This window comes from Anabrus simplex, chromosome 3, assembly GCF_040414725.1.
Source record: "Anabrus simplex isolate iqAnaSimp1 chromosome 3, ASM4041472v1, whole genome shotgun sequence".
NCBI lineage: Eukaryota > Metazoa > Arthropoda > Insecta > Orthoptera > Tettigoniidae > Anabrus > Anabrus simplex.
The window spans coordinates 207,238,642-207,257,328 of NC_090267.1; the positions used below are offsets into that span (position 1 = coordinate 207,238,642).

Here is an 18,687-nt window from a genome sequence, read left to right on the forward strand (position 1 = left end):
GAGATGTCGCGGGAATGATAGGGAGAATTCCATAATACTACAAGACATTGACAAAGATTCCTTAGAATAAACAAGTCCATAGAAACCAGCATGTTTGCTACGACTAAGATAAGAGTACTGGCTTACAGCGAGACGTATCAGGAACACAGCCTGTTCCGTAGAAACACGGTATATTGGTCAATATAGAGCACTCGAGCCACGTACAAGGCGTGGAATCAGAAAGTAAAGGTCCATGACACGAATCTGGACAATATCCCCCCTGACACCTCCAAACTAATGTGAGTATAGAAGATCTCTCTCTCATACAAACTGATTAAATTTAGAATTTGGCACTGTAGGAATTAGGGATTCATTTATTTTTCCCAATCACGATCAGTCATCAATGGTCTGCATTTAGGGATGTCGCCCAGGTGGCAGATGCCCTATCAATTGTTTACCCAGCCTTTTCTTCAAAGTTTTTCAAAGAATTTGGAAATTTATCGAACATCTCCTTTGATACATTATTCCAATCCTTTACTCCTCGTCTTGTAAATGAATATTTGCCCCAATTTGTCCTCGTAAATTCCAACTTTATCTCCATATCATGATCTTTCCTATGTTTATTCGTCTACTAATCTCATTCCACGTCATCTCTCCACTGACAGCTCGGAACATACCACTTAGCCGAGCATCTCGTCTCCTTACTCCCAGGTCTTCGCAGCCCAAAGTTTGCAACATTTTCGTAACACTACTCCTTTGTCGGAAATCACCCAAAACAAATCGTGCTACTTGCCTTTGGATCTTTTCCAGTTCTCGTATCAAGTAGTCATGGTGTAGTCCGGCCCCGTGTCCGCCTGTCACCCGACGGCCCTGGGTTCCGTTCCGAGGCAGGTCAGGGGATTGTAATTGTAAATGATTAATATCCCTGGCCTGAGTACTGGGTGTTTGTGTCGTCCTTAATGCTCCTTTTCTCACATTCAACACTTTACACTTCCGATATTTCCAAATACACGCAAGTTCACAACATATGGTGCAAAAGGGGCAAAAGATCTTCTTAGGTCGACGCTGGAACCATACTGTAACTGGGGTCTTACCAGAGACCTATACGCTCTCTCTTTTACATCCTAACTACAACCTCTAAATACCCCATAACTACGTAAAGAGATCCAGAACCTTTCTTTACAGCCTCGTTAATGTGATTACCCCAATGAAGATCATTCCTTATATTAACACCTAGATACTTACAATGATCTCATGACGTACTATCACCCCATCAACACAGTAATTAAAACTGAGAGGATTTATCCTCTTGCTGAAACGCACAATCTGACTTTTTACCCCGTTCACCATCATACCATCGTCCGCTGTCCATCTCACAACATTTCCTAGGTTTTTAGAAGTCGCTCACAATCCTCGAACTTATTTACTACTCTATACAGTATAACATCATCCGCAAATTGCCTTATATGTGATTCCAGTTCCTCATTTATATAATTTATATAAGAAAACATAAAGGTCCAACAATACTGCCCTGTGGGACACCCTTCTTAATCATAACAGAATCAGATAACACTTCACCTACTCCAGTTCTCTGCGTTCTATTTTCTAGAAATTTAGCCAACAATTCAACCAGCATTTTGTCTAGTTCAGTAGCCCTCATTTTCGTCAGTCAGTAATCTTGTCTGCAGGACAAGGAAGCATCTGTTTCTGAATTGGCAAGGTGGTCCTTAGAAAGCAGAGTTTGATTTCACGAAGTGTCATGTCTTTCAGTTACTGAATTTCACTATCCAGCTATTCCACTCCCGTGATCAACGTCCTTGTCTTTGCGCTTAGCTCTACATCCTTGAGAAGGAACGATTAAGCTGACATGTCCTATATGCAAAGTCCAAGTACAGTAGAGGATAGATCCCTGCCACTGTTGCATGAGATCATACTAATCGGAAAGGGGAGAAGACTCCTGTCGAAATACACTATAACAGGTCAACTCAACATAATTATCACGTAATCATCCGATAGATGAATCATGTAAAGGCACAAAACGTCTATTTCGCACGATGTATTATTAGCTGTTGATGGAAAACCTTGTCCATAGGTCGACGACAGAAATGTTATCTTTGGTAGGAAGCATCTCTCTTTGAATGGTGCTGATGATGATGCATGTTGTTTAACGCGACCTAACATCTAGGATATCGGCCCCTAATGGTACGAAATAAGACAAAATGTAATGACAATTTAAAAGTCCAAAATCATCCAGTGACCAAAATTCAAAACGTGATGACAAAGAATTAATGGATGTTGCCATTGATGCTTTCACGGCCCGTACTTATAGACATGATACTGTATAGGCTTTTGGGCTTATGCCATATCAAGAAAATAAGGTGAAATTAATGGATGAATATGAATTTAAAACAATCACTGGATCCGACCCGCAATGCCCCACATTCCCTGAAACTAGCGTAAAACAATACTATTACTGACCAAGGGACTGCTTCTAAAGCACAATCCTGAATCCATGATGCTTGTTGTCTAAAGGGGTCAAAAATCCAGGTCATCGGCCCCTCATAATGGTACTAATCGCTAGTAGAGTAGAACCGTGGTATTGGTCATGTTGCGATACTAATCAAAATCAAAAACGTAGACTCGCGGTATTCCACACATTATGGTACTACTCATAGGTAATGTAATACGCACATGTAGCGCAGACCTATGGTGTTTCTCACATTGCGTCGCTACTTACAGGCAATGCCCAGACTCGTGGTGTTTCTCACATAATGGTACTGAAATGGCGTGTGGCTTTTAGTGCCGGGAATGTCCGAGGACATGTTCGGCTCGCTAGGTGCAGGTCTTTTGATTTGACGTCCGTAGGCGACCTGCGCGTCATGATGAGGATGAAATGATGAAGACGACACATACACCCAGCCCCCGTGGCAGCAAAATTAACCAATGATGGTTAAAATTCCCGACCTTGCCGGGAATCGAAGCCGGGCCCCCTGTGACCAAAGGACAGCACGCTAACCATTTAGCCATGGAGCCGGACAATGGTACTAATTACAGGCAACGTAAGCCCGCATGAGTGGTACGTATCACGGATACCGTAAAACCCATCCTGATTCACGCACTGTTGCTACTAATCACAAACCTATTGTGTACCTAACATAGTGGTACTACTCGCAAGTAAAGGCGACCCATGGTGTTCCCCGCGTGATGGTACTAATTACAAGTAGTCTCATGGTCCTAATTCGATCATTCCTTGGTCGCCCCTTTTAGTCGACTCTTACGGCAGGCAGGATACAGTGGGCGCATTCTTCGTCTGCGTCCCCCACCCACAGGGGGTTGTTCGTTTGTTCCGCGAGAACTATTTTATTTCGCTCAAGTCAGCCGGCAAGCAGGTTAGGACACCCCACCTATCCGCCACCTGGGACGGGCCAAGTAGGAGTATCACCTCTCCCCCTGCTACGCGAGCATAGTAGGTTCGTGGTCTTTGACTGGCAAGGTGATACATAGAAAGCAGAGTTTTATTTCTCGAAGTGGTCGTCGCTATGTATGTAAGTCGCGAGGCCAACTCACTCGGTTATTGCGTTGAGTCTTCAGAACCATCAGCTTTATTATTAGGTAGGTTAGGTGTCACGAGAGAAAATTCGAGAGGACAGGAGTAAGGTAGTTTTCTGTGCTCTCCTCACCGAGCCAGAAGGTGTTACCCCACAGAAATGAATATGGAATGTTGTTACCAATACTCATACCTTAGTCACTTCCACATCGTCGAAGTCAAGGATGAGACTGAGACAGATGAATGAAAGTAACAAGCTTGATCTATCTCGTACCGGGAGACACAGTGCCCCTGTACACTGAATCTCATCATCAGAGTTCACAAAATGATTATAACAGACTTTAAACTTGTACCATAAGCAGCGAATGAATAAAGGCGTCACTACACTGATAAAAATATATTCTGTTTAAATCACACACGAACTCCATTGTGATTCCCAGCCAACCTATATTGGTTCCCCAGGGTACATAACAAATAAACCATGTCTGCTTCCTTTCTAATCCTAGCTGAAAATGGTGGCTGAATCTAAGATAGCATCTCCTCAAATTCACTATGCTTTCACTCGGTCCAATATTCAGGATAAATCATCTCAAGGAAGATCATTTATAACGTGGCGAAATAATATGCGTTCTTCGAGAATGGTTGCACAGCAAGTGAGATTCTTTAATTACAATAATTTTCTGTGTGAGATTTCTTTTGTAAAAAGAAAGAAGGGGTAAGGGGGGATAGAGTGGACACAGTTTTATCTTTGCTTGTATGTCACAATCTGACCTGCAGAAATGCCTAGTGTGAACATGCCCGTGACTTCTCGCGTAATGAAATGAAATGGCGTATGGCTTTTAGTGCCGGGAGTGTCCGAACCCATGTTCGGCTCGCCAGGTGCATGCCTTTTGATTTGATGGTTAAAATTCCCGACCCTGTCGGGAATCGAACCCGGGACCCCTGTGACCAAAGGCCAGCACGCTAACCATTAGGCCATGGAGCCGGACACATCTAGCATAGAAAGTAAGTAAAACATCTAAAGTGTGTTTACCAAGTTGGGCAACAGCTGTCGGATCGTAAACCAGCAACATGCGGTCTATGAATCATCGGTCAAAAAGCTCCTTATACATTCCAGTAAGCCCATTGAATTGTTAGTCAGCAGTGTGCGACTGTACCGGGTACGACTTGATGCTCACAACAAGGTCAGCAGTAGATCTCGTCATACTTGATGGATATTTTATGAACACACTATCTCAAAAACCTCCGTAGTTAAGGGTTAGCATATAGTTTTACACCCAGATAGCCTGATTCCATTCGCAAATTTTAAGAGGAGTGAGAGTCTGGAATAAGGATTAAAAACCTCTTCTCAAAAACTCTAGGATTAGTTTCCTGGTGTTTCTCCACTGAAGTATATATTTTGCAAATACTGGGATGGTACATAACAAATAGGTCATGGCTGCTCCCTTTCTAATACCAGTTCAAATTACTTACAAAAGCACACTATTACAGCCATCATAGAAACATAAGTTAAAAGACAAGACATTGAGTAGTACAGTATATGGGAATATAATAATAATAATAATAATAATAATAATAATAATAATAATAATAATAATGGTGTTACGTTCCACTAACTACTTCAACGGTTTTTAGAGACACGGAGGTGCCACAATTCTGTTCCGCAGGTGTTCCTTTAAGTGCCAGAAAATCTGAGGCTGACGTATCTAAGCACCTTCAAATACCACCTAATGGAGTCGGGTTCGAACCCGTCATCTTGAACTCAGAAGGCCAGTATACGAGACTGCAGTCAGCAGACAAAGCGTGTACAAGACTATAGAGGGTGAATAAATTGACAACTTAAAGACTTGCATCATTTATTGAAAAAGAAACCAATTGTTTAGCATGGAAGTCGTAGAACACCCAGCCATTTTGTGTAAAGAAATTTGGATATTGAAGAGAACACTGGCGAGAACAGAAAATGCTAGAAAACATGACAATTTATTATTGGACACCAGTTTTTACAAAATTGTATATCATTTTCCACTGTTCTGCATTTAGGCCTATCGACCAGGTGGTAGATTCCCTATCAATTGTTGACCTACTCTTTTCTAAAATAAATGATAAACTAATCGTAATCATTCTCACACTGTACTTTAAACAGCAAGAGCTTTCTCTACAATAGGCGACATGTATACAAACAAACCAAACCTCATGGCACTACAGACCTACCAACCGACCGCTGCTCAGCCGGAAGGCTGCAGATTACGAGGTGACGCATGGTCAGCGTAACGGATACTCTCGGCCGTTATTCTTGATTTTCTAGATTGAGACCACTAGCTCATCGTCTGTTTGCTCCTCAAGTGAACTCATGTAGGCTGAATCGACCTCGAACGAGCCCTCAGATGCAGGTAAACATTCCTGACATGGCCGGGAATCCAAGCCGGGGCCTCCGGGTAAGAGGCAGGCTCACTGCCCCTAGACCGTTAAATAACTATAAAATGCAAACACAATTATTCAGGCTAATTCAATAATGCAGTCGTTAATCCCAAAGCAGATCTGATCAGCCGAAAAACAACGAAGTCATGGTTACGCCTAAATCTACGTAAAACAGCATCTCCTCGAATCCAGTGATCTCCACCCATATCTCGAGTTCACTATCTTTCATTTCAGTCCAATGTTCAGGATACATTATCTCAGTATTTAAAAAAAAACACAATTAAAAAATATGTTTATAACCCAAAGAATTCAAAATATTTTGGGTCACCCACAAACGGCTATAGCAGAAAGCAGTAGAATTTTGTCAGGGCTGTAGAAACACGGCTCAAATTTCTTTTGGCAGCCCCATGTACAAAGAGAAATGAAGGGGATCATTCATAGCAACCTGCGCGATGAGGATATAAGTTACGAGATTCAAGTCTAAGTACTCGCCATTAGTATAGTAGTACTATATAAATATTCAATGGATTTTGAATAATGACTAGGGAAGGAATTTTAGCGCATTCTTCAGGACACCCTGACCTTCCATAACACTCTTATCATGATAAGGATCGTACTGCACGTCTGATGCAACCCAAAATTGACCCACTCGACTTTGGCTTCTTAGTCAACACATACTTGATGCAACCAACAATAACACGCTGACTAGACACTAATTTCATCACTCATCGAATTACGTACCAGAAAAAGCATAGCAGATTTAAATGGCATTTTCTTTTTAAACTTCTAAAAATAATAACCGATTGACCTCAAACTAACATAAATATTAGGATTATTGCTACTGGAAATTATACTCTTAAGAACAGACTTAAAAACATGTAATGATTTTAAAAGTCCCGTGTATCTACTACTAGCCTGGTAAGGCAGACCCTCCGATGACGATGAGCGGCATCTGCCGTGAATGGAAAACTGCAAGGTAGTGTGGTAAAAGATAGTATTATGTGTGGTGTATGAATTGCAAGGATGTTGGGGGCAGCACATACAAAACCATTCCCTGAGACAAGGATATTAACCGTTTACGATTGAAATTCCTCGACCCGATCGGCAATCGAATCTAGGATCCTGAGAAGACCAAGATGCTGAAACTTCGGCCATATGGAACTGGGCATACAAATGATAATGCATAAGATTACAACACCGTTTCGCTTGAAATAAATGAGACTTTAGAACCTGCAGAGATTATCTGCCATTCTCTACATCCTATTTGCATATCAGTCTACATGAAATACGCGTATATAATGACTTTGAAGTCAAAATAATAATTAATTTGAATTAGGTTCGCGGGGACCTAAGGAAGTTTTACTTCAGCACACTCGTTTCATGTGGGTTTTTCATGGAGAACTTAGAGCAACTTTTAGACTCGTACTTATACATACCAGTCCTGCAGATCAGCAGTGATTGACTGATTGTGATTGATGCACAAACGCACCAGTTCAGGAACCATTCTAACTCAAGGTATAAAACAAATTTCACACTTAGTAATTATCGATATCTTTGTAACACGAATCATAGACAAAAGTACTTACTCACGTTTCACCTTATCGGTCTGGTAACCCTACTTAGGCCTAAACCTTGGACAAAGAAGAGTTGGGCCTGTAAATTAAATTTGGCTCTCAAAATCTCGGCAGAAAGAGCGAAGGGCAATGTTTAAGTTTTCTCAGATTGGCCAATATTGATCTACGCACAAGATCAACGAACTTCGGATTTAACAGTAATCGTGATGCAGTTTGTGACTGGATAAAACGTGCACTCACAAGCATGAGATTGAAGGTTCACAGATGGATGACATGTATCACTTGTGCTTCATCCTCACCAGGATTTGCAATGGCAGCAAGTGCAATTGCGTACCTTCACAGTACGACCAAGCAATATATAAGGACATTTTCCTGGTATGAGTCAGAAGGCAACACCTATGCGCATTTCCCTGTCAGGAGACAGAAGGTAAGTATTATTGTCATCTAACCGTTGGCTGCATTGGCTACGTACACCTCAAGAGAAATATTCATAATGGATTGCATCATTACTTTTATCCCTACAGCTGAACGAAACCATCCATAAAGTTAAAACAAAATCCTTGCCATTGGTCTACTTCACTGAGAAGAGTGTCAGGTGTCTGCGTTATGTAGTAGTAATACACAAAACTACACAGAGCGTAACTCTGCAAACAGCAACATGAGAAGCTAAAAAAGCCTACTCTAGTAAGATAGTACTGCGCATCAGTTATTTGAAGTAATAATTAATCTTCTTCTTCTTCTTCTTCTTCTTCTTCTTCTTCTTCTTCTTCTTCTTCTTCTTCTTCAGTTTTCCCGCACCTATGGGGTCGCGGGTGGGAACTGTTCACACATGTTTATCTGGCACTGTTTTACGACCGGGTGCCCTTCCTGGCGCCAATCCTATGTAGAGGGAAGTTATCACTATTGCGCGTTTCTATGGTGGTTGGTAGTGTATTGTGTTGTCTGAATGTGAAGAAGGTGTTGGGACAAACACAAACACCCAGTCCCCGAACCAGAATAATTATCAGAGATGGTTAAAATCCTCAACTCGGCCGGGAATCGAGTCCGGGATCCTCTGAACCGAAGGCTTCAACGCTGACCGTTCAGCCAAGGAGTCGGACTTCGAATAAATAAATAAAGAAAGAAAGAAAGAAAGAAAGAAAGAAAGAAAGAAAGAAAGAAAGAAAGAAATACAATAGATCATTCATCCTTCCCAATCACGGATGATCATCAAATGAGGAGAGAGTATTCGTTTATTGTAATTATAACAAATACATGCAGTTAGTTTTCTTATAATACAAAATACTTAAGATATTTCAACTGACAAAATGTTTTAAAAATAATTTAAACAATCATTTACTAATACATAGTCTATAACAATACTACCTGGTTGTATCTTTAATAGACATATAGTACTTGGATATTTGAGGTATTAAGGTATACAGTCATTAATGGACGTGCCAATCATGTTGTCCTTGATCAAATACTGTAGTTCTGAGATAAAATGAACAGAATTGTTAGGAAAAGTTACAGTTGCAGAATCAATGAAACAAAGTTAAATGAATAAATTATTCGGAATATCCATTCCTAGAGATTTTACAAACTCCATGGTAAAATCTATATACTTCTGCATCATAAAGTAAAATATTTTTGGCGAGTACTTAGGAACTAACAATATGCGAAAGTGTTATAGTGAGAGTGCGTATTGTTGCCATTTTTAATGGGATCTAACCTCTAGCAGTGGTAGTCTGTTGAAGGTAGTCTCGTGGAGAATTCTGTGGGCCATAGGAAGGACACACCTTCAGCTCACGGAGGCAGCCCAATGACGGGTAATAACAACACCCTCTCGGCTTCACAACTGAGGAAGAGAAACAAATTAAATTTCCAGCGAGCTTCATTTCAGCAGTGTCAGTATCACAGGAAGGTCTTGATTACAACCTTCCTCAAGAATAAGGGATCTAAAGAACAGATAAACGACTCTCCCTCGGCCACGTGCAGCGGGCGTGTTATATGGGACCTAAAATCCTACCTTTCGTAGCCGATGACCAATATTTAGAAACAATATGAACTAAATGGCTAAATGGTTAGCGTCCCGGCCTTTGGTTAGGAGGGTTCCGGATTCAATTCCGGTCGGATCGGGGAGTTTAAACGCTTCTGGTTAATTTCTTTGACCTGGGGACTGCGTCTTTGAGTTTGTCCCCAAATACATTCCTCTACACATACACAAAACACACCACACCACAAAACACCACAAAAACACACAATAGTTAATACATCCCTCCACATTGGGTTGGTGTCAGGAAGAGCATCCAGCCATAAAAAAGGTCCAAGTCTACCACTGCAACACAGTACGCACCTGCTAGCCGGTCAGGGAGTGGGGGAAAGTGTACGAAGAAAAATAAGAAGAAGACTACCTTGATAACCAAAGTTTGAATCCTGATGACTGTACAGCAGGGGCGTAGCCACGGTAGGGGGGGGGGGGTAATGGGGATCAGAAACTCCATGGAAATTTTACATAAAGAAAATAAGCAAAAACTGACAATAAATTGACATTCAGAGACATAATTGTAGAACCAACAGATCTGTGAATCTATTTTCCAAGAAGCCTCGAAAGTTGGATTTTAGATTGTAAACTGAATATGTCATTCGCTTTAAAACTGCCGAACTTGATCGTATTGTTCTTGTTCTGTAGTGTATCGGTACTGCAATCTGAATATCAACATAATTAACTTGTATCCTTATAATGACAAGTCTTACATGCGCGCACCACACAGGCACACACGTACAAGCACCTTCAATGTGTCCTATCATCATTTTATAACTATAACCCCCCACCAATCGACCGATCCTGATTACGCTACGGGTGTACAGAGTTGAATTTTCCTTTGAAAGATGGAAGGCGTGAAAATGAAAGGCCTCACAAACGTAATACCGTCGGAGCCCAAAAATAACAAAGGTTACCCAGGAAGACAGAAAGGAAAGTGAGGGGCTGGAACAAATGAGAGGAAAATACTAGAATAAACTAGGGGCCCCGTCGTTACCTCTCCATGTTCTCAAATTGAAAGACTTCGAGGAGTAGCCCCTTTCGAATGCCTCCTATGACAAGCAAGATATACGAGTATTTCCCTTCTCTGCCCACAGGGATGATTTTAATTCTCACAAGCAGAGAAAGAACGCATACCACTGGAACTATTTTATATATCCGAAAAATGAAGTTATTGGGTTTATCGGCGCTTTTAGAGAATATAAACCCCATGATTGATTAGACAGGCAATATGCCTAGCGAACCTACAGTACAAGCAACAGCTTTCTAACTGAACCCGCCACCTACTTTGTTGTGAGTCATGCATCGCAATACGACCTTATCCCGTCCAGAATGTAAGAGAGCAGATTCGAGTAACTGTAGCTTGAGTAATGCTCATAACTGCACCCAGTACCAACAATTTGTGCAGCCTTTTGCCCTTTTGTAAAAAAAGTACCTGCATATACTTGTATCCGAGATAATATGTGCCGATGCTACCTCAGATAGTTAATAACTCGGATAATATAAATGACTGTTGCTTATTTGAATAAAACTGACGTATATCAATGATTTTACCAATGATAATTTTACTTTAGAGTATCTTTCGTTAATTACTGTGCCGAGAGAATTGTTAGATTAAGGGGAGTCTAAGGTGAAAATGGGCTAAAATAATTTTTCGTTTTTATTTCAACACTCAGAGATTCCTGAACATGTTGGTAAATAAATTCATAGCTCCAAGCTTACGTCCACCATTCACTCCCAGTCACCCTGTATTTGGGCGTTCAGAGCAACACCGTGTTGATGGAAAAGCTTTTATGAATTGCAACAGAACTCTGATAATATGAGGCTTCGGTTACGAGAGCTTCAGTTGGACGTACAGCAAGAACAGCAAAGACGCTCACAGCCCTTTATGGGGCTAAGACCTAGTGAAGGAGAGCTGTCTTCCTTGGGATAACATTATCTGTGAATTATGAATCCCAACCGTGTTATCGCCAGACTGAATGATCACTTCATATCAAATAGCTCCTCAGCTGGCCCCTCGAGGCCAAGTAAACCCTATTATTCGAGATCACTATAGTGTGTACAAAGAAAAGACAGAGCCAGAAATATATTCCAAGAGATCATCAGAACAGTAAAGTCGCTGGCTAATAGATTAGGGACCGAGCTCGATAGCTGCAGTCGCTTAAGTGCGGCCAGTATCCAGTATTCGGGAGATAGTAGGTTCGAACCCCACTGTCGGCAGCCCTGAAAATGGTTTTCCGTGGTTTACCATTTTCACACCAGGCAAATGCTGGGGCTGTTCCTTAATTAAGGCCACGGCCGCTTCCTTCCGACTCCTAGCCCTTCCCTGTCCCATCGTCGCCATAAGACCTATCTGTGTCGGTGCGACGTAAAGAAAAAAAAAATAGATTAGGGAAGCGATGATATCGGAAATTAGACGACAACATTAAAAAAGAAATGAGCAAATACATCAAATGTAAAATAATGGTGTTTAGTTTGAGGTGCAACAGTTTACCGTCACTCAACACTCTATATCGGATTCAGATTCGATGGTACAGAAAAGAGGAAGTAATAGAGAAGCGATCTCTCTTATGTCCGGCGTACTACAAACGTGGACAGAAATAACGCTATCATCCTGGCGCCTCCGTCGCCCATTACACTGAACTCTAAAAACAGACTTCTTGGCATTATCCGAGAGAAACAGGCTATGTCAAGAAATACCCCAGCTTCCCCATAATAACTGGTTCATGAATAAAATGTATAAACTCCCTAAAAATGAGTGGAAGATATGTTATCAATGCTTCCTGTGATGAAATTTCAACTGGTGTTTATTTGTACTTAAAATGCATGCAAAAAATAGGGATCATTCAACTGAATAATGTTATTTTCCTGTGATGAAGAAGGATTTTGGTTTACTATATAAAATACTATAGAAATAATTTGAAATACGTATCTACAATACAATGTATCCGAAAATCTCTGATGATAAGAATAAGAAATTAAAATTATACGAAATATGCTACTCTCTCGTCTTTCGCTCTATACTCGGTTTTACAAGGTTCTTTGAAGATCGTTATAATGGGGGTTTAATGTAGGCCTCTGCTATACAGCCTTGTGCAGTCGATGCGTGTACGAATTATGACAAATAACCTATATTACTATGCTGTCTGTTCAAATGTGTGATAATGTTTGTCTTATGGACGCCTCATAGACAGAGTTCCTGGTATCCTATCATGCGTATTTGGTGACCAAAAGTTAAAGTTCTTCTTTTATCTGTTGGAAATGTATACATACAAAGTTGTTATTAAAAGGATGTCATAATTAGAATGGTAGGTGGCAAATGAAAAACTAGAAGGTCAAGATCATGATGCATGAAAAAAACAAACAGGGATTGCTGATTGCCGAAGCAAATGTATATCAATTAATACATCAAAGACTCCGTGTACTGCTATATAAAATACGAATCAGAGGAGATACTGGCATGTCGATCGCCGTACTGAAAGAAGCTGCCCAGAAAAGAATGGTAGAGAATTTAAAAAAATGATAGAGAGTCGGTAACAAGAACGACACAGCGTCTGTCCCTGGTCGAAATAGGAAACTACATACAACCATTTTCCGAGTGACCTAGTCGGGATACGAGCTAAACTGTCTAAAGTCCGAGAGCATACGGAGACGCCGAGATGCTGGCATTTAGTCCCTCATGAGTTATTTTACGTGCCAGTAAATCTACCGATACGAGAACCTTTAAATATCACCGGACTGAGCCAGAATCGAACCTGCCAAGTTGGGATCAGAAGGCCAGCGCTTCAACCACCTGAGCCACTCAGCCCGGTGATTATATTTGTTCTACAATTACCTTATCTATAACCACAGTTCTTGGGGATCATGAAGTTCAGTCCCTGGATTCTCGGGAAACAGAAATGACAGAGCAGCATCTTCCTAAGTTGCTTTTGAAGTATTTACTGCGGGAAACTGGTAGTTTCTTACAGCACGAAATATGGCGATGCGTTTACATTTTTTCTTACAATATGACCATATATAGAGCTGAGTTTCCATGTCTGGGAGAAGTTACCAAACAGGCTATCTCAGTGCGTTACGGCACTGCCTGTTATGGTTAATTAGGGAGACGGCTGGGTTCGAATCCCCCGTCGGCCATTCTCGAAAAATGTTTTTTCTTGGTTTTCCATTCTCATTTCCAGCAAATGCCGGGATGGTACCTTTCTCATGGCCACGGCCATTTTTTACCCATTCCTAGCCCGTAAAATTACAGTCACACCCATAGACAACACCCTCACACAGCAGTACATGTAGCTCACTCCCAAGGGGTGTACCGGGTAAAAGAGCTACAGATCTGGCGAGCGAACATGTCCTCAGACACTCCCAGCACTAAAAGTCATGCGCTTAAAATAAAATTTGAAAACGTTCAAGGTAATCAGAGGAAATGGTAGCAATTATTCAGATACTTTGAAGTTTCGTGAGATTGTGTTACATAATCAAACCACATTCCAGAATATACAGCATGGAAGGTAACTGATGTAGCAAATTAACGCTATAGATGTCGAAGAGAGGATCACAACACCGAAATTTGCAGGTCTGTAGCTTGGGCGTTACGCTTAGACTTGGAAGAGAGGAGACGAGCTGTTCGACTAAGCGGTATGTTCCAAGCTGTCGGTAGAGAGATGGCGTGAAATGACATTAGTAGCCGAAAAGTTTGAGTGGTGCTTTTAAAAGTAGGAAAGATAACAATATGAAGATGAAGTTGAAATTCAAGAGGACAAATTGAAGTAAATATTTTTTTTTGCTAGGGGCTTTACGTCGCACCGACACAGATAGGTCTTATGGCGACGATGGGATAGGAAAGGCCTAGGAGTTGGAAGGAAGCGGCCGTGGCCTTAATTAAGGTACAGCCCCAGCATTTGCCTGGTGTGAAAATGGGAAACCACGGAAAACCATTTTCAGGGCCCGACAGTGGGGTTCGAACCTACTATCTCCCGAATACTGGATACTGGCCGCACTTGAGCGACTGCAGCTGAATGCAAGCTGACAACTGCGTGCCCCTAACCGCACGGCCAACTCACTCGGTACAAGTTCTACATTTACACAGTAATCAAAAACATATTTCCTCTAAAAGCACCTCTATCGGATGCAAGGATTCATATCATATCATATCATATCATATCATATCATATCATATCATATCATATCATATCATATCATATCATATTAAAAGGGTAAAAATGAAATGGCGTATGGCTTTTAGTGCTGGGAGTGTAGGAGGACAAGTTCGGCTCGTCAGTTGTAGGTTTTATGATCTGACTCAGTAGGCAACCTATGCGTCGTGATGAGGATGAAATGATGATGAAGACGACGACACATACACCCAACCCCCGGGTCAGTGAAATTATCCAATTATGGTTAAAACTCCCGACCTTGCCAGGAATCGAACCCGGGGCCTCGGTGACCAAAGGCCATCACGCTAACCATTTAGCCATGGAGTCGGACATATCAAAAGGATGATTACCATCGAGCGAGTTGACTACTCGGTTTGAATCACGTAGCTGTCAGCTCGCATAGATAGTGCATTCGAACCCCACTGTCGGCACTAAGGCTTCGGTCGATTCCTTCCCTGTCCTAGCTGTTTCCTATCCTATCGTCGTTGCAATACGACCTGTCTGTGTCGGTGTGACGTAAAACAAACAGCAATAAATTAAAGAGGATGCATAATGAACGGTATAACGGCACGACTAACCACGCAGATTTGACTGTTTCGTAAACACAGCAAGACTCGCGTTATATTGGTTAAAGAAAAATACCCGCGGGTCACCTGCTCTTTACTTCGCAGCGCTGCAATGCTTTTCGTGGAACACCGCTATTTGTTTACAGTCTAATGAAATATCGGCGCCTTTTTCGACATAGTTACAGAAGTCAGTGCATCGAGAGCTAACCTACATACTTCACACAAATCGCCGCCTTCCTTACATTAATTAATCAACTTTTGCGAGAAATATTTGATGTTGAGTCTCAACACTGGTAAAAAAACACACACACACGTCATATTTTCATTGCTCTGGTATATAACTAACGCAATTCTATTCATGTAACAAGAAATGAGAGCAATGTATTGTGTGAATATATCCTGATAACGGAACGCTAATCACAGTTAGTAAAATGAATTAATTCATTACAACCGGTGGCTGAGTGTCTCAGTCGGAAGAGCGCCGGTTTTCTGGGTCCAAGTTGACGGATTCGATCCCGGCTCATTCCGGTGGTATTTGAAGATATTCAAATACGTCAGCTTCGTGCCGGTAGGTTTACCAGCATGCAAAAGAACCCCCTCAGTGGGTGGGGGCGGTAGAATAACATCCACGGTATCCCCTGCCTCTAATAAAAAGAGACGAAATGGGGTTTTAAGGGCACTTAACTTGAGAGGGTGGGTTGGTGACCATGGGACCTTTAATAATAATGTTATTTGTTTTACGTCCCACTAACTACTATTTTAAGGTCTTCGGAGACGCTCATGGGACCTTTAGCTGAGTGCTGGCATTTCTTCCACTTGTACCAGGCTCCTTATTTTCGTCTATCCTATCCGACCTCTCTTGGTCACCTTCTTTTCTGATCCCGACAATTTTAGGTTTTCGAGACCCAAGGAGTCTTTCATTTTCACACAATTCGTGGCCCTTGTCTTTCTTTTGCCGATACCTTCCGTTTTCGAAGTGTCGGACCTCTTCCACTTTTTTTAAAAAATTGGCTTTCGGTCTTAACGGCCATTTAGCCAGCTACAATATGGTACGTTTCTGATTACTAATTATGAATTGGCAATTTTGTACGTTTCTGGTTATTAATTATGAATTGAACTTATGCATTTAAGACGAACACAAACACCCAGCCCCCGAGCCGGAGAAATTAACCAGACGAAGTTAAAATCCCCAACGCGGCCGGGAATCGAACTACTCAGAACCCCAGTGGCCAAAGGTCTTCCACTTTTCTTTTGCTTAGTGTTAAGAGGATGGTTGCTGTGCGGTTAGAAGAGTGCAGCTGTGAGCTCGCATCCGGGAGATAGTGGGTTCGAACCCCACTGTCGGCAGCCCTGAAGATGGTTTTCTGTGGTTTCCCATTTTCACACCAGGCAAATGCTGGGGCTGTACCTTAGTTAAGGCCACGGCCGCTTCCTTCCCATTCCTAGGCATTTCCTGTCCCATCGTCGCCATAAGACCTATCTATGTCGGTGCGACGTAAAGCAGATAGAAAAAAATAATAAACACTAGCACCATAAAATAACTTCTGCGGGGCAAAATTCCGGCACATCGGTGTATCCGAAAATCGTAAAAGTAATTAGTGGGATGCGAAATCAGTATCATTATATATTTATCCGACTTCTTGGATGAATGGTCAGTGTAGTGACCTTTGGCTCAGACGAACCCGAGTTCGATCCTGGCCGGGCCGTGGATCTTAACTGTGTCTACTTAATTCCTGTAGCTAGTGGACTGGATGTTGGTGGTTTTTTTAATACACAAATCTCTCTATTATTCCACAACACATCAGGCTACCAAGCACCACAAAAATATGCCATAGGTCTAGAGAATAAATCTATCCACACAGAGTTATCATCAGGAAGGGCACCCTCTCGCAAAACAGGACTAGGTCCAAAGATGCTACATAGATCGCATCCACAACCCCACTAGTGTGGGGTAAAAAGGGAAGAAAAACGATTTATTTGTGTATAATTCATCACAACCATACGCCTCTTCAGTGATGCCTAGGCCATCTATGACAGCTGATGGCGGAGCTGTGGAGGATCCAACCAACCTTTGGGCTGAGGATTGAACATACATGTATGTAAATGTCTTTATTCACCTTAATAGAGCTGTAAGATAAGGAACTAGGAGTACTACACAAAGGGTCTGTAGTAGTCAATTATATGCAGTGCTATCAACTACATATAAGGCAATATGAAACATAATCTGAGCCCAGATGGCCATTCTTCTAGACTCTAGAGGAACTAAGTCTGAACTACCCTAGCTGGCGCCCCATTTCTTTTCCATGGCGAACACGACTGAGTCACACGCAGCTTGTCTTTCTTGGCAGCGAGTACAGCCGCAGACGGTACGAGGGAAAATCACAAGAGCAACTGATCACGCTGTAGGCCTACAGCAGTTAAGCTTAAGCTATTTTACGAACCACATAAAGACCTATCATTTACAGAAAGCGCGGGGTGCAGCTCATATCCTCTCTACGACCAAAGCCAGCCGAAGAATTCATTAAAAGCTCCCATCAGCTCCCATTTTTCACTGCACGGCTATAAATTTTATTGCAGAGTAAATTGGATAACATATAGCACCCTTCGCAGTGGGATAATGCTCAAGGGGTTCACTTCTTACTGAAAGGATTGAGATTCGATAACCGACATAGGCTAGATATTATCGTGTCCTTCTAAACCCTGTTCCTAACAGATGGTTTCAAGTCGCTCAGCCAATTATCTGAGAAGGTTTTACGTAGCTCATTCTGGACAACTTAAACCTGACTCCGAAGATCACACCTAAAGAAACTCACAAATAATTTATCTTTCATATATATTTTTAGTCTCTTTTAAGCTTCATATATGAAATGGTTTGCCATAAGAAGTTTCAATACAACATCAAGCGCTGGCCTTCTGACCCCAATTTGGCAAGTTCGAACTACCCCGAAACGAAGGTCTGCACCGTCATTAAAATGCATCCATATTTCGATATTTTCCGGGGCCAAAAGTTATACATTGGAACAGCTTGGAATTTTTCCTCAAAGGATAGTGTGTTCAGGTTTTGGGATTAGCAACTGCATACACACGGATAAATTAAGGAAGAAAGTAATACAGTTAAGAAAGTTGAAATTAATAGGAAACAGGATTATAACTGAGAACAGTCGGATAGGACAAATACGTAAATACGAAGTGGATGTATTGGAAAATAAAATACCCCTCAATAAATTGTGATGGTATGAGTTACGGATATAAGAAGGCGGTAACAGAGGAGAAATTTAGGGGCATGGATTTTTAGATAAACAGATAAGAGGATGACTTAAGCCTAAAGAGGTAAGGCAGAGTCAAGAAATTAAAGCGGAAAACAAAAGTAATACAGTAAAAATGATAGCAAATACCAGAAAACACCTCACGGTGTGAATTTGTGGGCTAC

General features: G+C 41.6%; 1 protein-coding gene across 1 annotated transcript in view; it reads right to left on the reverse strand.

Moving 5' to 3' along the window:
* The window catches only part of wge (winged eye), a 405,537-nt gene that overhangs the window by 67,169 nt on the left and 319,681 nt on the right, over positions 1-18,687 (reverse strand). The gene's annotated exons all lie outside the window — the stretch shown is intronic.